Genomic DNA, 17,916 nt, shown 5'->3' on the forward strand with positions numbered 1-17,916 from the left:
TGGGTGCTCTGCAATACACTGGCAGGGTTTTCCTTGTTAATTTTCTCCTTCCCTCCCATTTCTTCCCACTTCTACCCCATATTGTCTATCTCACTCCTTTCCTCACACACCCCTCCATGCTGGTTCTCTCTTGTCTCACCTCTTGCCTCTTTCTACACTATTGTTGTCTCTCACTTCCCCCATTTCCCAACTCAGAACATATCATCTCTTAAAAAAAAAAAAAAAAAAAGCCAGGTCTGACTTTAGATTTAATACAATGATTCATCCTGCCTTACAGAAAATACTGATGGCAGGCAAAATCATCAATCCCACTTTTAGCAATTATTTGAGAAATGGCATCATAGGTGAAGGGAGTAGGACCCCATGTTTAGCACCCACACTTGAGCATGGACCTGTAGTTAATCCACCATTCTATAGAAACTATGCAAATCAATTAATTTGAAATTTTAGTAACTTTGGCAGTCTCTCTTCATATCATTTTCACAGAGAGTCAACTTTATTAATTACTGTGGACTCATCTGATTTCCTTTATACAATTAATTTTCAGATTAGAATGATTTCCCCTTTCACCTCCATTTCCTTGCTAATTTAAACATAACCTTTCTCTGAACTCATCTACCTGTGTAAACTCTGTCTTTGTAGACACTAGCAATATATGGTTTTCAGGTTGTAAAAGTTATTTCAGCTTATAGATAAAAGCAAATAAATGTTACCACTGAAATGTGTCAAGAAAAAAATAATATCCTACTAGTTATATATCTGATCCTGGGGGGAACCAAGCACTGATTGTGATGAAAATAAACAAACAAATGTGATTCAAATAATGTATTTGCATTCAAACAAGTCAGAGTTAGAAGGAATCATTTATGTCATTTGTCCATTTCCTCTGAAATTGCAGGATTTCTTCCTACGATGTATTTTTTATATTTTCCAGTCTATCTGTAAGTGATTCTAGTGATGGAACTTCCATTGGATGACTTCACAGATTATTCACATAAACAGCCAGAATTTTCTTTTCTGCAAATTCATTCCATTACTCCTGGACACCTAAAACAATTTGATTGTCAAATCTGCTTTAGTTGTCATCTCTCTAACCTACATACGTGTACCTATCTTTAATTTTTAATTAAGCCCTCCAGCACCTTACCTATTCTTCTATTCTCTTAATTTCCCTCCTTTTCATGGACCTCACTCTTGTTTTAAAGTGCCCAAATTGTAAGTGACATTCATAGTGTGGTGTCTATCGGGAAGAGAGTTTAACACCACATTCAGTAAGTATACTGTGGCTGCCCCTAAGAAAAATAACAGGAATAATTAGGTAATGTGTTGTGTTGTGTAGGACAACACAGTATTGTGCAGTAATTGTAGAAATGTGGTGAATGAAATGCTACTACCCATGTAATTATTGGTACATTTTCATTTTTTAAATGGACAACCACTGTATCTGCCTTTTATGTATGTATGAGCAATAATTTATCCATTAAGGCTAGGTCTACACCAGTGGAGAAAATTGATACAAGATATACAACTCCAGCGACATGAATTGTTAAGCTGGAGTTGAAGTACCTTGCATCAATTGTCTTGGGGGGGCCCCATAACAGCAAATCGATGGGAGAGTTTCTCCCATTGACTTTCTTTACTCCTTGTGACAGCAAGGTTAATATGGTCAATGGGGGCACCTTCAGCATTCAATTTAGTGGATCTTTACTAGACCCACTAAATCAAACCCTGAAAGATCGACTGCAATGATCCTCTGGTAAGTGAAGACATGGCCTAAGTTCAAGTTTTATATATTCTGAATTGTACCACCTAGAGTTCACTGTACTCTACAGAGCATACAAAATTAGACTAGAAGTAGAAGGTGCAGTAGAGGGGAAAAAAGCATGTCAAAGCAGCTAAGCCTTCTGCTCTTATACCATCTAAAAGACAGGGAAAAAATATTAATCCTCATACACTTAACATAGAAGGAAGTCTATCACTCTTTCTAATGATTGCACAAAAAGTAAGGCATGATAGGAGGAAAAGTTAAATGAGGAGATGGCTGAGAAGGTTACACAGATAAGAACTATATAGATCAAGCGGCTTACAATGCATTTATACTGGAAGGACTAGATTTCTCAAAGGCTACTATTGTGCTCTGGAGACATTTTATATCTAGGTTACCAATTCAGATCACACCCAGATCATGGCAGTGATCAAAAGTCATTACTGTATGTTGATGTTTCAGTGGTCTATGTGAAATCAGTTTTTTCCATACAATCCCTCATAGACAAGTGTCCATCTCAGTAAAATCATAATCACAGGTAGCATTAATTGATACTCCTGCGTTTGTTTCAGCAGTGATATCTTGGATTGAATGGGCATGATGCCTGAGGTCCTCCCTTTATTTTTAAAAGTGGTTCCATTATGTCAGGGCTGAGATACAACGGTGAGATGGGGAGGAGAAACTTGAACTGCCACTGTTGGAACTATCCCTATTCATAATGCCAGACTCATTTTCAGAATGGTATTAAAAATGAGTAGAGAACCACATACTCTACAGAGTTCATGAGTTCCATTCCTGGTTTTAATTTCTTTATTACCGAACAAAATTTCTGTATTAATACACAAAACTTTTGCTGTGAAACAATTAAGTTTAATATAGGCACAACATTCCATATACATATCCACAAAAGTGAAGAAATAAAAAGTTGCACTATCTAGCAATAGACCCATTCGCAGACACACAACTTACTACTATTACAATTACTCTACTGCATAGCCCCACTACCACAACTTAACTCTGCCCTCCATTAGGGAGTCTAGCTTATAAGAACACCCTTTTATTTAAAAACTCAAACACAGTCAAAAAGGAAATTTACTAAATTTACTTAAATTTTTCACCTTTCAGCTAATGTAATGAACATGACAAAATTTAAACCTAAGCAGAAGTTTTGGAAAGCTTATATAATTAGATCACAGACTCAAAACTTCTATACACTAGATCCTTATTCAAAAAATCTTCACAAAATGACAGGAGAATAGTGGGGACCCTCTTCTTTAACCAGAAAGCAACTTTGAAATCTGATGATCAAAGACAAAGGAGGTGAGACTTGTTTTGAGACTGCACACCAAAAGGAACAAAAGACCTCTGAGAAGGAATGTTGTTAGAGAAACTGTAATTTCATGATATCTCAAATGGTTCACATAAGCATCCATATTTTTGATGCATCATTCAGCTGTGATTTTTGGCTACTCTTGGTTCTGAATAGCTTAACTATGGTAAAATATCTCCAACACCACACAGATCTGGCATGTCTGTCTGTGACAGAGTTAAGTACAGGAATCCTATTAAAAAGGATTTATGACAGAAGGTAAACAGGTGTGGTAAGGAATTCCATTATGTGCAAATCTTCACCTAGTTTCTTAAAGGAACAAACAAGAAATATTTGTCTGGGTTGAAGGAATTGACGTAATCTGCTTGTCACAAACTGATAAAAGTTAGCTACATTTATTAGGTGGCAAAGGTATGTTCTGCATTTAAATTCCCTACAGCTTTTTTGATTTATGGTGAGTTCCTGTTGTAGATTAAGCATGTTCCGGTTTGCAAGCTGTTTCCTTATTGTAGCTCTGTGAACGTAGGAGAGCATCATGGAAGGTGAGTCATTTGTAACTTTAGTCTAAAATAGATAGTTTTCACGTTTCCAGATCCATGTCCTTCATATATCCATCAGGTCCAGTCACAGCGGTATGAGAGTGGTACTTTTGTTCTGAGCCTCTCCATAGCCCATTGCACAATATGGTTTATTGTGATCAGAGGGCTAAAATGAAATGACAGTGAAAATATCTCAGTAAGATAATAACAAATCATGCAAGCATATGAGTTAGAAATGAGAAAAAACAAATTAGGTCATTTAGTTTCCTATAAATGCAAGCTTGATTTCTACAATATATTTCTTAGTGTTTTATTAAAATTCTTTAATCTCTAAATTTCTGTTTTATATATATTATATTTATTTGTTATTAATTATTCTTAAAGTTAGTAAGAGATTTTTTAAAGGGTTTACCACTGGTCTAATTCTATCCCCCCCGAAATCCATCAGGATCACTGTGAACATCGAGTCTGACACCTGCATAACACAAGCAATAAAACGTTCCTCTTTTGCTTTTGCACAAAAACTTGCTGCCTGTCTACACTGGCCACGAGTTCTTGCGCAAGAACACTGACATTCTAATGTATGAAATCAGTGCTTCTTGCACAAGAACTTTGATGCTCCCACTCAGGAAGAAGCCCTCTTGTGCAACTGTTCTTGCGCAAGATGCCAGTGTAGACAGGCAGCCAAGAGATTTTGCGCAAGAGCCGTCCAAACGGAAAAAAGCTCTAGTGGCCGCTTGGACGCTCCCTATGCGCAGGCAGCTCTGGACTTCATGGTAACCTGAGTCCCCTTAAAGGCAGAGGCAGCCTGCAGAGGCCACGAGGCAGAAGCACCTTTGCCACCTCTGCCACCCAGCTCTGCTCCCTCAAACAGCCACCAGACCACCCAGGATGGCCATTCCAGGGGTGAAACAACCCACACCCAGAGCACAGGAGGCCCCAAGGGGCACAAAGTGGCGCACCCCTTCCTGGTCCCCAGGGGAGATCGAGGCCCTCCTGGACCTCTGTGTCGACAAAGAGGCCCTCCACAAGGTCCGTGTTCGTTGGCAGAATGCGGACATATTCCACTGCATGGCCCAGGCGCTCTCCGACCAGATTCATGCAGCCCGGACCCTCGAGCAGGTCCGGGCTAAGGTCAAGGAGCTGGGCCTGGGCTATGTCTGGGCCAGCAAGGGGTAGGGGGCAGGAGCTGACAGCTGCCCCCATTACCAACAGCTCCATGCTATTCTTGGAGAGGCAGCACCCCAGGGACCATCGGTGCCAGTGGACAGCAGCAGACACGCCCCCGTCACCAGGCCCAGTGAGGCAGGGGATGAGGAAGAGCTGGCCAGTGGGTTGGAGGAGGAGGGGAGCAGTATGACCCTCTAGCTGAAGGTCCTCTCAGGCAGCCCGAACGTCTCCCGTGCATCATCAGAGGCCAGGGAAGGATCCACTGGTGAGTGTTGCACTTTGTACTCACAAGGATGGGGGAGAGCCAGGTGCCCGAGGGGGAGGGAGCATCACTCGGACAGTGTGAGCTGCATGCTGTGTAGCATTAGCAGTATGCAGCACGTGCAATGATGTGCAGCCTGGTGACCAAGCGGCACGAGGCTGCGGCAGGCAGCTCCAGGGCATGCCTGGGACTGTGCTGCTTGCACACATCCGGACCGGGGAGAAGGGGTGGGTGCGGGCTGGAACCAGCCAGGGCCCCAGGGGCTCAGCCCAGAGCCCACACCTCCTGAAGGGTGCAGCACGCAGAACGGCACACTGTTCCATGCCTGGGCTGTGCAGCACAGCCAGCTGCTCCTGGGAAAACCGCAGCAACACAGCCCTGTGAGCGTGGCCCCCACTGAGCCCTGCACCTGCTCCCAGTGCCTTGGCTGGCCCCCCGAGGGAAGTCCCCACTGCAGCCACACACGTCTCTGGGCTACCGTATGTGAGGGCTAGCGGGAGAGGCAAGGGGAAAGCGCTCGGGCCGGCCCTAGGGCCACCTGAGTTTCGCTGCAAGGATGGTACACTCCCCAGTCACCCCTGGTTCCATCCAGGAGACAGCTACATGATGGGGATCTAAGACCAAAGACCACGTCTTCCATATGTGCTCCCAGGCTGTTGTGGGGATTCATCTTGCTCGCTGTCAAACACCATTGATTAGCCCAAAGCCTCACAGACTCCCCAGCAGGGAGTTCCACAGGTTAACACAACACACACACACACACACACACACACACACACACACACACACACACACACCCTCCAACCCCACAAGGGGCCAGGACACAGACCGGTGGTTACAATGCATGGAGGAGCACCCTTCTCCAGGGGCGGTCCTGTATGCAAACATACAACATGCACCCGTCATCCCTCCCATACCAATGATCTTGCCCCCTCCACCTACTGCCCCTCCTGCTCCCGCAATTTCCAAAAAATACCTGTATTGGTTGTTTATTGGGAGGTAAGGGGAGGGGGAGGAGGGAAGGGTTGGGAATGGGAGGGAGATGTTAAGGGAGACAGAGGTGACCCTACTGTGGGGCCTGGGAGAACATCTCTGTCAGGGCCTCCCGGATGTGCACCCCATCATTGTGCACCTGGCGGATGGCAACTGTGTGGAGCTGTTCAAAGGCCTGGCCCTCACCTGCCATCCATGCTGGGAGGAAGGCCTCCCCCTTCCGCTCCACGATGTTGTGGAGCATACAGCACACGGCCATTACCTCAGGGACATTCCACTCACCCACCTCCAGATGGGTGAGCAAATAGCAAAACCGGGCTTCCAGGCGGCCGAAGGTGAACTCACCTGGTTGCGGGTCTGGTTGAGGCAGTCGTTGAACCGTGCCCGGTTGTGGTCTGTCCACCCCATGTAGGGCCGCATTAACCAGGGCAGCAGGGGGTGGGCAGCAGGGGGTAGGCCGCATCCCCCACAGCACACCTGATTTTAAAAGGAATAAGGGACCTTTCGGAAAAGGCTTTATTTTCTGAAAGATCCCCGTCTAGACTGGCGCTTTTTTCCAGCAAAGCCCCGAGCCGGAAAAAAGCGGCAGCCATGTTTATACAAATGGAGCGGGGAAAATTTAAATCCCCGCTGCATTCGCAATTCCAACTTGTCTCATCTGCATCCCTTTTCCGGAAAAGGGGTCCAGTGTAGACCCAGCCCTGGGTGACAGGGCATTTCCCATTGCCCCAGCCTGGAGTCTTGCCTGCCCCTGGGCACCCTCCGCCCCCCAGGACTTACCTGCATGACGATGGCACTGACAGTCGATCTGCGCACCCTGAACTGGTGTACCACCGATCAGTAGCTGTCCGGGGTGGCCAGCTTCCAGAGTGAGATGACGACCCTCTTGTCCACAGGGATGGGTGCCCGCAGCCGGGTGGTGCTTCTCTGGAGTACAGGGGCAAGCCAGGCACATAGCTCCAGGAAGTCTGCTTTCGCATCCAAAAGTTCCGGAGCCATTGCTGGTTGTCTCATTGCCCCAGAACTAGCCAGTTCAGTCTCCACAAGGGCCTCTCCATGGTGGGGTGGGGATGCCACAGGGACACCATGGCCTCCCTGGTGAGGGAGTCCAGAGCGACCTGTGCCTCGAGGTCCTGAACGAGGAGTGCAGCAGCATGGAGCAGCAGCTGCAGGCACTCCAAAATTGCCAGAAGGGGCCAGAGCAGGCACAAGGCCACCCCTTGCTCTATGGCACAAAAAGAGAGCTGAGGTCAAAAAATCAGCTAATGGCACTAAGGCACAAGGCTGTGGTGTTCAGCAAGGCAGAGGGCAATCGCAAGTAGAACTGCTAGGGCTGTCAGTCCCTGCAAGAGGTCCTAAAGCTCGCAGCAGGAGAAAAACGGTTGTCCAGGGAGATCCGTTTAAGCACATGTCTCAAAGGAGCTCTAGCTCCTACCCCCAGAAAGGGCTGGTGCCCTTTTGCCCTCTCCAAAATGGTTCCGGGCTCCTGCTTTTGCGCAAGAGCATCCCAACGATGTAGACTCTCTCTTGGGCAAAAGCGCATCATTCTTACAATGAGTCCCAGCCAATATAGACGCTCTCTTGCGCAAATACTTTGACGCAAGGACTCTTGTGTTAAAGAGTATTTGCGCAAGATCATGCCAATGTAGACGTAGCCACCCTGTATAAACATGTAGTAAATGGCAGTTCCTGAGTCAAAGAATTTATGAACAAATGTTGCAGAAGGGGTACTATACTTAAAGTTGAGATCATATTTTCATTCTATAGCTCTGATTTTTAATCGTATTTATACTGGCTGATGCCACTGAAGAGTACAGAGACATTTATACAAATTAACTATACACTCTGTGGGAAAAAAATGTTCTGTTACAGCAAGAATGAATTTTTTGCTACAAAAAAACCTTTGCTAAGAACTATAAGCATCAAATTTCACATTGCTCCAAAGTTTCCAAACACATTTAATTCAGTTTTTAATCTCAAAATAACCAGGAAAACAATTTATTTAAAGGCACCTTAAGCAGATGCCTAAACAGGTTTCACAGTAATGCAGCTGAATAAAAAGGGTGAACTATATTGACCTATAACTATAGCCTTCACTGTATTAAATTACAGGAGGCTGAAGATCAGCTCTTTCCTACCGTCACACAAGTGCAACTGCAAACATTTGAAAGCATTTTATTGTGATTATAAAATGGAGTGGGGTTGCTATTGAATTTGATAACATTTATTTTTATATGCAGTAGCACTATAGTATCCGTGTTCCTCCCTGGGTATTAGTTTATGTTTTATTATTTCTAAATAAGGTTACAACTTTAAGACAATACAGTTCATCCTCTTGTACCCCTTTTTATTTAATTGCATTACAGCTGAAATGTGTCTATGCGTCTGCTTAAGATGTCAGAAAAATTGTTTGCCTGATAGAACACAGCTGTAGATAAACTGCTAAATAAATATTCTGGTTCCGTGGTGTGGTTCACCCATGTAATTGCAGTGCCATAAACTCACAGCTATGAGTCACACCATTCACCAGTCGGGTTATAATGAACTCCACTACAGGATGTCAATTAGGGAGGGTCTACATTTTGTGCTGGGGGTATACATCTCAGCTCAAGGACACACAACAGAACTATCTCTGATAAAGCTAGCTTGCTAAAGACAGAACATAAAGTGCTAGTCATCCCAAGTGTGTATCCATCCGAGATGCTAGGTGCACACTTGGAGTAGCTAGCCTCTCCTGCTGCCAAGGGTATACCTTATTTTTAATACACTATGTCGTCAGAACTACAGGCAGTCCCCAGGTTACATGGATCCGACTTACATCAGATCCCTACTTACAAACGGGGTGAGGCAACCCCACACTAGCTGCTTCCCCCCAGCAAACCAGGGAGACGCGAAGCTAGCACCTCCCTCTTCCCCCCAGCAGACCAGGGAGACGCGGAGCAGCTTTTCTCAGCAGACACCTCAGCTTGAGAATAAAGGACTGAGGGAAGTGAGGTGTGGGAGAATAAAACTGAGCTCTGGAGAAATGTTTGGCTAGAGTTTCCCCTACAATATGTACCAGTTCCGACTTACATACAAATTCAACTTAAGAACAAACCTACAGTCCCTATCTTGTAAGTAACCCGGGGACTGCCTGTAGTATATACCTTCTCAAGCTGTGACCTGTAACCCAACCTCTTAAGTGTAGATGTACCCTGAGAGTTGTGGTACACCAGTTACTTGTAGGATTTTGAGAGCATGCTACCCGTCAATTCACAATCATTGAAACATTTTGTATACACAATGTCAAAATGTTTCATTTCAATAAGAAAATATATTGAACATAAAATATTCAATAAAATATAAATGTAACATAACATTAAAATATGATTATATAAAGTCTAAATTAAACATCTCGACACAATCACAATGAAAAAAGCTGAAACGCTGCTTTGACATTATTGACACGCAGTGATTAAATTTGAAATGCATCCTTTTAACTTTGTCATTAAAAGTGACATGTCTTTTCACTTTTGACAACTCTGCATTTTCCCACAGAAAATTGCTGTCTTTTTTTCATAACGCTCTCTGCATAATATCCAGGCCAGTGCTTCTCATTTTCAAAAGTTTAAATAAGTAAGACAACAGTTTAGAGCCTGTCATTTTAGAAAGCCAGCAAGTTCACAGCAATATAGCACTTCCTAACCTATTCTCCAAGGCCAGTTTAATGCTCTTCAGGTCTAGTTTCTAGTGAGCCGCACTCCTAAGCTGGTTTCAAATGTCTCATCAGCCAGACTTCAGTCCTATGGTCTGAAGTCCCGTAAGAGGCCCCTCTGTGGTACTTCCATCTTCCAGCCCTAGTAGTTGCCTCCTGCTTGTAGGCTACTCCTGGGTTCCCACCTGCAGTCACCTTCCAGGTTGCTTTCTAGAACCCGCTGTGCACGTGCACATGCACATTCTCCTTCCACTGCTCACCTGCGACTGGTTCTATTGCCCTCTAGATACCATTTTCCTCTTGCGGGTCACTAAAAATTACAGAGTCCTCTACCACAGCGGTTCTCAAACATGGGTCAGGATCCTTAAGTAGGTTGGTACTCTATTTTAATGTGGTCACCAGGGCTGGTGTTAGATTTACTGGGGCGTGGAGCTGAAGTCGTTGAACATTTGCTTTGGCCCTCAGGCCCAGGGCAGTGGAGCTTGGGCGTCAACTTTGTTTCACCTTCTCAGGGTGATGGGGCTCAGGAAGGCTTAGGCTTTGGTCCCCACTCCCAGGTCATGTAGTAATTTTGGCTGGAATGGGCATCAGAAAGGGGGTCATGGTGCTTCTGGTTTTTTTTTTTTTTTTCTCATTCCCTTTCCCCTCTTCTAAGAATGGTGGATCTTCCTTAGCAGGCACCATTCAGTGCTGAAAATTGTGTGTGGGCTGAAGTTTCTTGAGTCTTGGTCCAATTATCTCTAGTGGGGGGTGTCAAAATCATAATTCTAGTGATTACATTGTGGGAGTTCACAACATTGGCTGCCTGTGAGGAGGAGAGTTTTTTGTCCTCTTTCCCCCCCCATTTCATCCCACCCTTGTAAATTTATGTAGAACTGGCCTTAATCTAGCCTTTAATGATCAAAACCATTGCAAACTGGCACCTTTCATTTTCAAAGTCTGAGCTATTTTCAAGTACCATTGGCCCTTTGAAATAAATTTATGTCACACAAGAGTATTCGTATGAGAACACTCTTTTTTTTCCTGGCACATCATAGAGACCATTATCTACTGACTCCTTTGGCTAGTGTAATTGTATCATTCACTGATTCCTAAAACAACCAAAGCAAAGATCCTGGCATACAGACTTCTCTGTTTCCTGCTTATTATGAAAGGAAACTATATCACTTACAGAACCTTTGCATCTGATGTCAGGCACAAATCACTTTTTAATCCCCTTGGAGCAAAATAAACTTAAGTAGGAGGAAAGGCTTGTAACACGCCACCAACAAACCAAGCACTCCACTAAATCTGGAGTACTTGATAATTAATGACAACACCAGAAACCATTGCTAGCTTTGAGGAGAAAGATGTAACATTTAGTACACTTCCCTCTGTTGCCCTTAATAGAAAAAAATATTTGCAAAGCTTCCAGAGCATCATTGTTTTCCACACTCAGCCCTGTCTGACCTGCATAAAATGTGTAGTATCAGCAAAATGTAAACAGGAAACATTTTCAATCTGGCTTCTCAGGATCATCAGTTTTCTGAAAAGAGGAAACACAGAATCATTTATCATACGCTCAAAAATTAACCCAGACAACAAGCTAAGTGGGATTTTACAGGGAAAATGCATTTTGACAAATCCAAAATTAAAAGGGAATGGATAGTTTACAAAGTCAAATGAAATATTAGATGCTGCTGAACATTTAAATTTATTTATTATAGGCTCTTCCTTCTGGTATTGTCCCTTAAATGTCATCTGAGTGTCTCTGAGCTTAATACTACATACTAACAACATTTCAAATGTTCTCAGCTGACTACCTAATTACTACAATTGTTTTGGACATTGCCTGCTTTCCTGTAGTTTAAGAATTTTGATTCTGGTCAATATTTGAGGAAAAGGAGGTAGAGGAACTAAAACTGTATCATAAGATGAAAAATCAAACCCAAAATGAAGAGGCGAGCTTTCTGATAAATTAAAGAGTCATTCCAATCACTAGATTACTCTCTAGTGATCTTTACATGAGACCAAGAAAAAACTAGGAAATGTATGAAACTGTAACCTTGGAGTAGCATTGAGATTTCCCAGAATTAATTTCCCCTTTTTTAAATTTAAAAATTCACATTGTGCTAGGAGCTGTTGTCCACCTACCTACTCAACAGCCATTCAAAGTTGCTGCCCACATCTATTGCTGGCAGGAACATTGGGAAATCTGTGTGACTCTCATAAGTAAAGTACATGAGTTAGTGAAGTCTACTTCAAGAAGAGTCTCCCTGAGACTAATAATAAAGGTCACCACTTGGCATAAAGAGAGTGCATCGCAAACTTCATTTCTCCATCAGTCTGAAATGAATTCTTGTACTATCTCTGTAGCTGCAGTGATAGTAAACTAATGGTATGTCTACACTGCACTGCTATTTCAGGATACCAGAGGTATCCCAAAAAAATCTACCCCATGTCTACACAAGCCACCTGTTATTTCGAAATAACGGGCACACTATTTCACCATCCCGGTAATCCTCGTTGCATGAGGGATAAGGAATGGCTTGAAATAATGCATTATTTCAAAATTTGGCACTGTGTAGATAGACCAAATTTCAAAATAAGTTAATTTGAATTAAGATATGCAATTTGCATGGTGCAAATTGTGTATCTTATTTTAAGTTCAGGGTGCTGTGTAGATGCACCCTAAGTGAAACACACAATGTCTTATTAGCCAGTCTCTTCAAGTGCACTGTGATAGGACAGACTGAATCAGCTCAACAAGTATTTCTACAGCCAAAAAGATTACATCACAGACCACAGATCTGATTTCTATTCTACTCTGTCATTGTTCAGTGATGGGGAGTTAAATTAAGTTCATGCTTTATGGTGGAATTGGTTGACTCACTCAATAGAAATCCGCCAATCAGTTAGGAAGAGGCAGGCACTAAGGTGAGCTGCAATCTTCCCTAAAATGATTGCGTTAATACTTAGCCTTCAGAGTGGAGATTAAAACTTGCAGGAAATTCAGGCCTTCAACTAGAATGAAAAAGACACACTGTGCCAGAAACAGGAGTAGCAACAGATGAAATACGTTCAGCTATTTCCTTAGGAGACATTGTATAAACATTAGTCTCATTGATTAACAAGTTGTTAATAATTAATATGACTCCCATTACAATTCAATTAAACTTCTTTATTAAAGCATGACCACTAAGTATTTGGCAAGACATATATCCTTCCGTGTACCTTATTGACTTAATACTTCATAATCCATGGATAGCACACAAAATTAATCTCCTCAGTGCTTCATGCCTTATGCCTCAGATCAGTATAGTAAACTTGAATAAAAGCATTTGTTACTCAACTGCAGATCATACATTAATTATAAGTCTTTTTATGAGGCTATTTACTTCCAGCAAAGGTTCCCTCCTCTGACAGCAGATGGCATCATGGCTTCTGTTTAGAGAATGGTAATAAGGAAAAGACTAGAAAGAAAGTCTGTGTAAGCAGTGATAGCCATGTCCTCTCTGTATGATTTCTGCAACCTTCTTTTATAAAAGGCTGCATACCAAACCCTCTCTCTCAGATGTTATTTGTTGTATTCTAATGGACAGCTATAATTGTTGGGGTTTTTTGTTTGTTTGTTTTTTTAAAAGATAATACATGGTGTTACCAGTCCTGGAAGCTTAAGGTACAAGATGGAAATATTAAGGATTCTGCATCACAGGCAATTTTAAAATCAAGAGTCGATATTAAAAACACACACACACACACACACACACACACACACACATACACGCCCTGGGAATTTTTGGATGGAAGTTCCATGGGCTGTGTTAAAGAGCAAGACAGAACACAATCTCAGTGGTCCCTTCTGATTTTGGAATCTCTGAAGAAATCCTGGCCCAGTAAAGGATTTAAGCTCTGATATAAGATCCACATGGTTACATAAAGGAAATGTATATCATAACACAGAGAGCATTTCCATCTTTCCAGGTGAACATGCAGCACTTGCGTCTAGGCCAGGGGTGGGAAATCTTTTTCCCACCAGGGACCACTGATCCCCAGAAAAAAAATAGTAACAGGCCACACACTGCAAGAAAGTATACAACTCTATGACTGGGATGGGACCAATGCCAGATGCCCCAGAGGGAATGAACAGAACTCGTAACCATTAAGTGATCCATCCCCTGTCACTCATTCCCAGCTTTTGACAAACAGAGGCCAGGGATGCTATTCCTACCAATCCCAGCTAATAGCCATTGATGGACCTAACTTCCATGAATTTATCTAGCTTTTTATTCAACTGTGATAAAGTCCTGATCGTCACAAGGATTTCCACAGACTGACAGTGCATTGTGTGAAGTACTCCTTCCTTTTCTTTGTTTTAAATCTGTTTCCTATTATGCAATCTGTGGATCAGGCCTCCTGGCATAGGGGTTTTAGTGTCCATTGAGACCCCAGGGCATAGAGGAATCTTCTCCTACTTTGCTCCACGAGGTCCTAGCCCAGGACCCTAGAAACAACGAGTGATCCCACCACAGGGTCACCAGGGAAGTGTGGAGTCAATCCATGATCTCCCAGCAACACAGCCAAGTCAATGTCCTATTCACCTGGGCTATTTCCTATCAATGTCTGGTGGGGTTGCTCCACTGCTTCTGACATATCCCCTGGCTTGAAGTGGTTTCCATTATATAAAGGAGTCACAGGTTGGTTCAATAGTTCTCAGCACCCTCACTATGGAAATTGTTTCAGCATCCTGCTGGTATCTCATCTCCATTTTGAACAGCTCTGTGATGGGGGGTTTCATTCACCTCACATGAGCAGTCCCCGACTTGGCCAAGTGTCTGGGCCTGCACTCCCTGCTATGGCGGCCCTTCTGTGATCCAGTTCTCGGCCCAATCTCAGTACTTCTATATCGTGTTGCCAACTTTTCCCAGGCCAGTGCTAAAAATTTCCCAAATCTCATTAAAAATTCCCAGATTATTTTTAATATGGTATAATGGCTATTTTATGTATAGTTAATTCATTGGTTTTATTACTTTTATTTTGATATATATATATATATAATTATTAACTCAAAACATATGACAATAATTTTGATGATTACATGATGCTCCCTATAATTAAAAATATAAAGCTGAACTTTTCAGCCAAAAATAATTATTTTTTATATATCCAAATATCCTTAATTACTTCATGGATGGTATTTCATAAAATGAAAGAATAATAAAACATTTTAATTATTTTACTCCTGCAAGATAAAATCAGTACAGTATACACTTCAGTATACATTTCAGTTATGTATGATAAATAAAGGAACTCATCTTGTATAAAACATTTTCATTTCATATAATATAAATAGAATATTTAATACATAATACTGAACTATTACGATGAGTTTTACTTATCAGAGAAGTCATGACTTGACTCCTCACTAGAAATGTAAGCACCATCATTAAAATTTTTATCAGTCTGACCGCCAGTATTTCTGGCATATTTGTACATATTTTTATTATGTAAACTTAAGTGCTTCTTTGTAATCACAAAACTAGAACATTTCTTTTTTTTTTTTTTTTTTTTTTTTTGCTTTAAAAGCTGATCTGACAATTACACTAGAATTAAGTACAGGCAGTCCCCGAGTTACGCGGATCCGACTTATGTCGGATCCACAGTTATGAACAGGGATTTCTCACCCCGGAGGACTGGAGCGGTGGGACGCCTGGTCCCGCCGCCCGCCTCCTCCGGGGCGAGAAAAGCTGCTCCCCATCTCCCTGGTCTGCTGGGGGAGCCAGCAGACCAGGGAGACGGGGAGCAAAGCGGCGAAGCACCCGGGGCCGGACCCGCGGCCGCTTCCAGATCAGCTTGATCATTGTCTTTGGTCCACCCTCTCTGGGGCATCTGGTGCTGGCCACTGTCGGCAGACAGGATACTGGGCTAGATGGACCTTTGGTCTGACCCCGTACGGCCGTTCTTATGTCCTTATGTCCTTATGACTTCTTACTCTGACACCTGTAATCCTCATTGTATGAGAAGTAAGGGAAGTTGGAGGAAGAGTGCTCTATTTCAAAATAAGTGATGTGTAGAGGCTCCCTATTTCGAAATAAACTATTTCTAAATAAGATAGGTAATTGACGTAGCTCAATTTCCGTAGCTTAGTTCGAGTTAAGCCCTGCAGAGTAGACGCACCCAGAGACTCCTACTCCTGCCAGGGATGGCTTGCAGGCTGTGAGCTTGAGACCTCTGTTTTAAAGGGACAAATGGATCTTATGTTTCCTGAGAACATTGCAGGAGAGGGACAGAGATTGCAGAACACAAAGGTTTAGGAAAGTTCAAGATATTGTGTTGAAGTCACCTGCTTACATTAAACACATCTGGTAAGACAAGAGAATGTCTGTGAGAACTGCTGCTGAAAGGCTGCTGATATCAAAGTGGTTGAGGCAGAGTTCTACCGAGTATAGAACACCAAGTGTTGGCTGGCTACTGCTGTTGTGTGTGGCCCAGACAGGGAGCCATAAGTAGCAGAAGCATTCTGAGACTTTCCGGATAATAATACAAGTGTTGACACAACTTCTCACTGGTCAGAATTGCAACCCCGAATGGGGAACACTGAGGAAATGGAACATATCTTTGGAAAAAGTAGATCTGCAATCAAAATGTGCTAACTATTCTTTTAGCTATTTCCTGCCCTCCAATATGCATTATAGTATGATGATGCAAAATCTTTATGTCAGCACACTGTGGGAAGACACATTTGTACAGTGTTGCAAAATCATTGGTATGACATTTTCTGTTTTGATCATTGTAAAGAACAAAGGAAATTTCAGAAATCTCTTGTGCAACAGAATAACTTCCACATTCCTCCCATAATTGATAATGAACAAAGAGGGAAATAATTTGTTTTGAAAAGGTAATTACATTTTTATTTAAATTATATCTGTAACAAAACAAATTGATACTTAATCAACAGCGCTTCCTCCAGGTAATACCGAAGATTTCTTAAGGAACTCAGAAATGAAATTGCAGAACTAACTTTGGTATGTAATCTACTGCTTAAATCAGCCTCTGTAACTGACAGTAACTAATGTAATAAGAATTATTTTAAAAGTTTCAGGAGGCAGTCTTGGCAATTACAGGTCATTCAACCTAAATTCAATACCAGGCAAGTTGGTTGCAACTGTAATATGGAACAGAATTATCAGACACACAGCTCAACATGTTGAGGAAGTGTCAACAATACTTTTATAAAAGGAAATCATGCCTCACTAATCTATTTGAATTCATTGAGGGTGTCAACGAACATGTGGACATGGGTGTTTCTGTGGATATAGGGTAGAAAGCTTTTTGACAAGATGCTTCACCAGAAGTTCTTAAGTAAACCATACAGTCAGGCTTCGTCTACACTGCAGGGTTTTTGTGCAAGAGGCCTTTTTCAGAAGAGATCTTCCACAAAAACTTATTGCACAAAAGTGTGTGCAGACCTCAATGTGCATCATAAAAGCAATGTGCTTTTGCACAAAAGAGTGTCTACACTGCATGGACACTCTTGTGCAAGAAAGCTCTGATGGCCATTCATAGATCGCAAAAACCCCTTTGGAGCAAGGACAACCCCAGCCCTCTGTCACTGCAGCAGTTTGGGGCCAAGTGAGAAATGCTTGTCCATGGCTGCTGCATGGGAGGGGTGCATATTCCCTTCCCTCAGGATAGGGACAGACAGACAAGCAAATTCTCTGAAATTTATAGTAGACAGCTGTCCCTTTCTCCACCCCTGCCCTCTGTTGACCCAATGTGGTTATAGCTGTTCCAGTCCCTATCTCTGGCCCCTGGCTACCCCCTGTGGTCATTCTGCAGTTTAACTCCCTCCTACCAGACCTCTCCATTTCCATTTTATGAGAAACAATTGAATTCCATGCACATCCCATGGTCCTGGCACAACCAAACCCTGATCTTGCTTTTAAGTTATGATAAGAGGAAACTTTATACCAAATGTGGTGGTCCTAGCTCTTATCATTTAGAAGGAGTTCTTGAACTGAGAGATGAATGGATAGACACACATTTCTAAAATATATAGTAAGATAATGAGGACACAGAATGGATTTTTCAGGTATTCACTTATATTGTATAGATGTTTACGTTTCCCAAGGGAGAAGCACATTAGTATTTGCATTGTTCATAACAATTCCTCAGCACTTTTTT

Source organism: Pelodiscus sinensis, chromosome 5 (assembly GCF_052426305.1).
Source record: "Pelodiscus sinensis isolate ZL-2025 chromosome 5, ASM5242630v1, whole genome shotgun sequence".
Taxonomy (NCBI): domain Eukaryota; kingdom Metazoa; phylum Chordata; order Testudines; family Trionychidae; genus Pelodiscus; species Pelodiscus sinensis.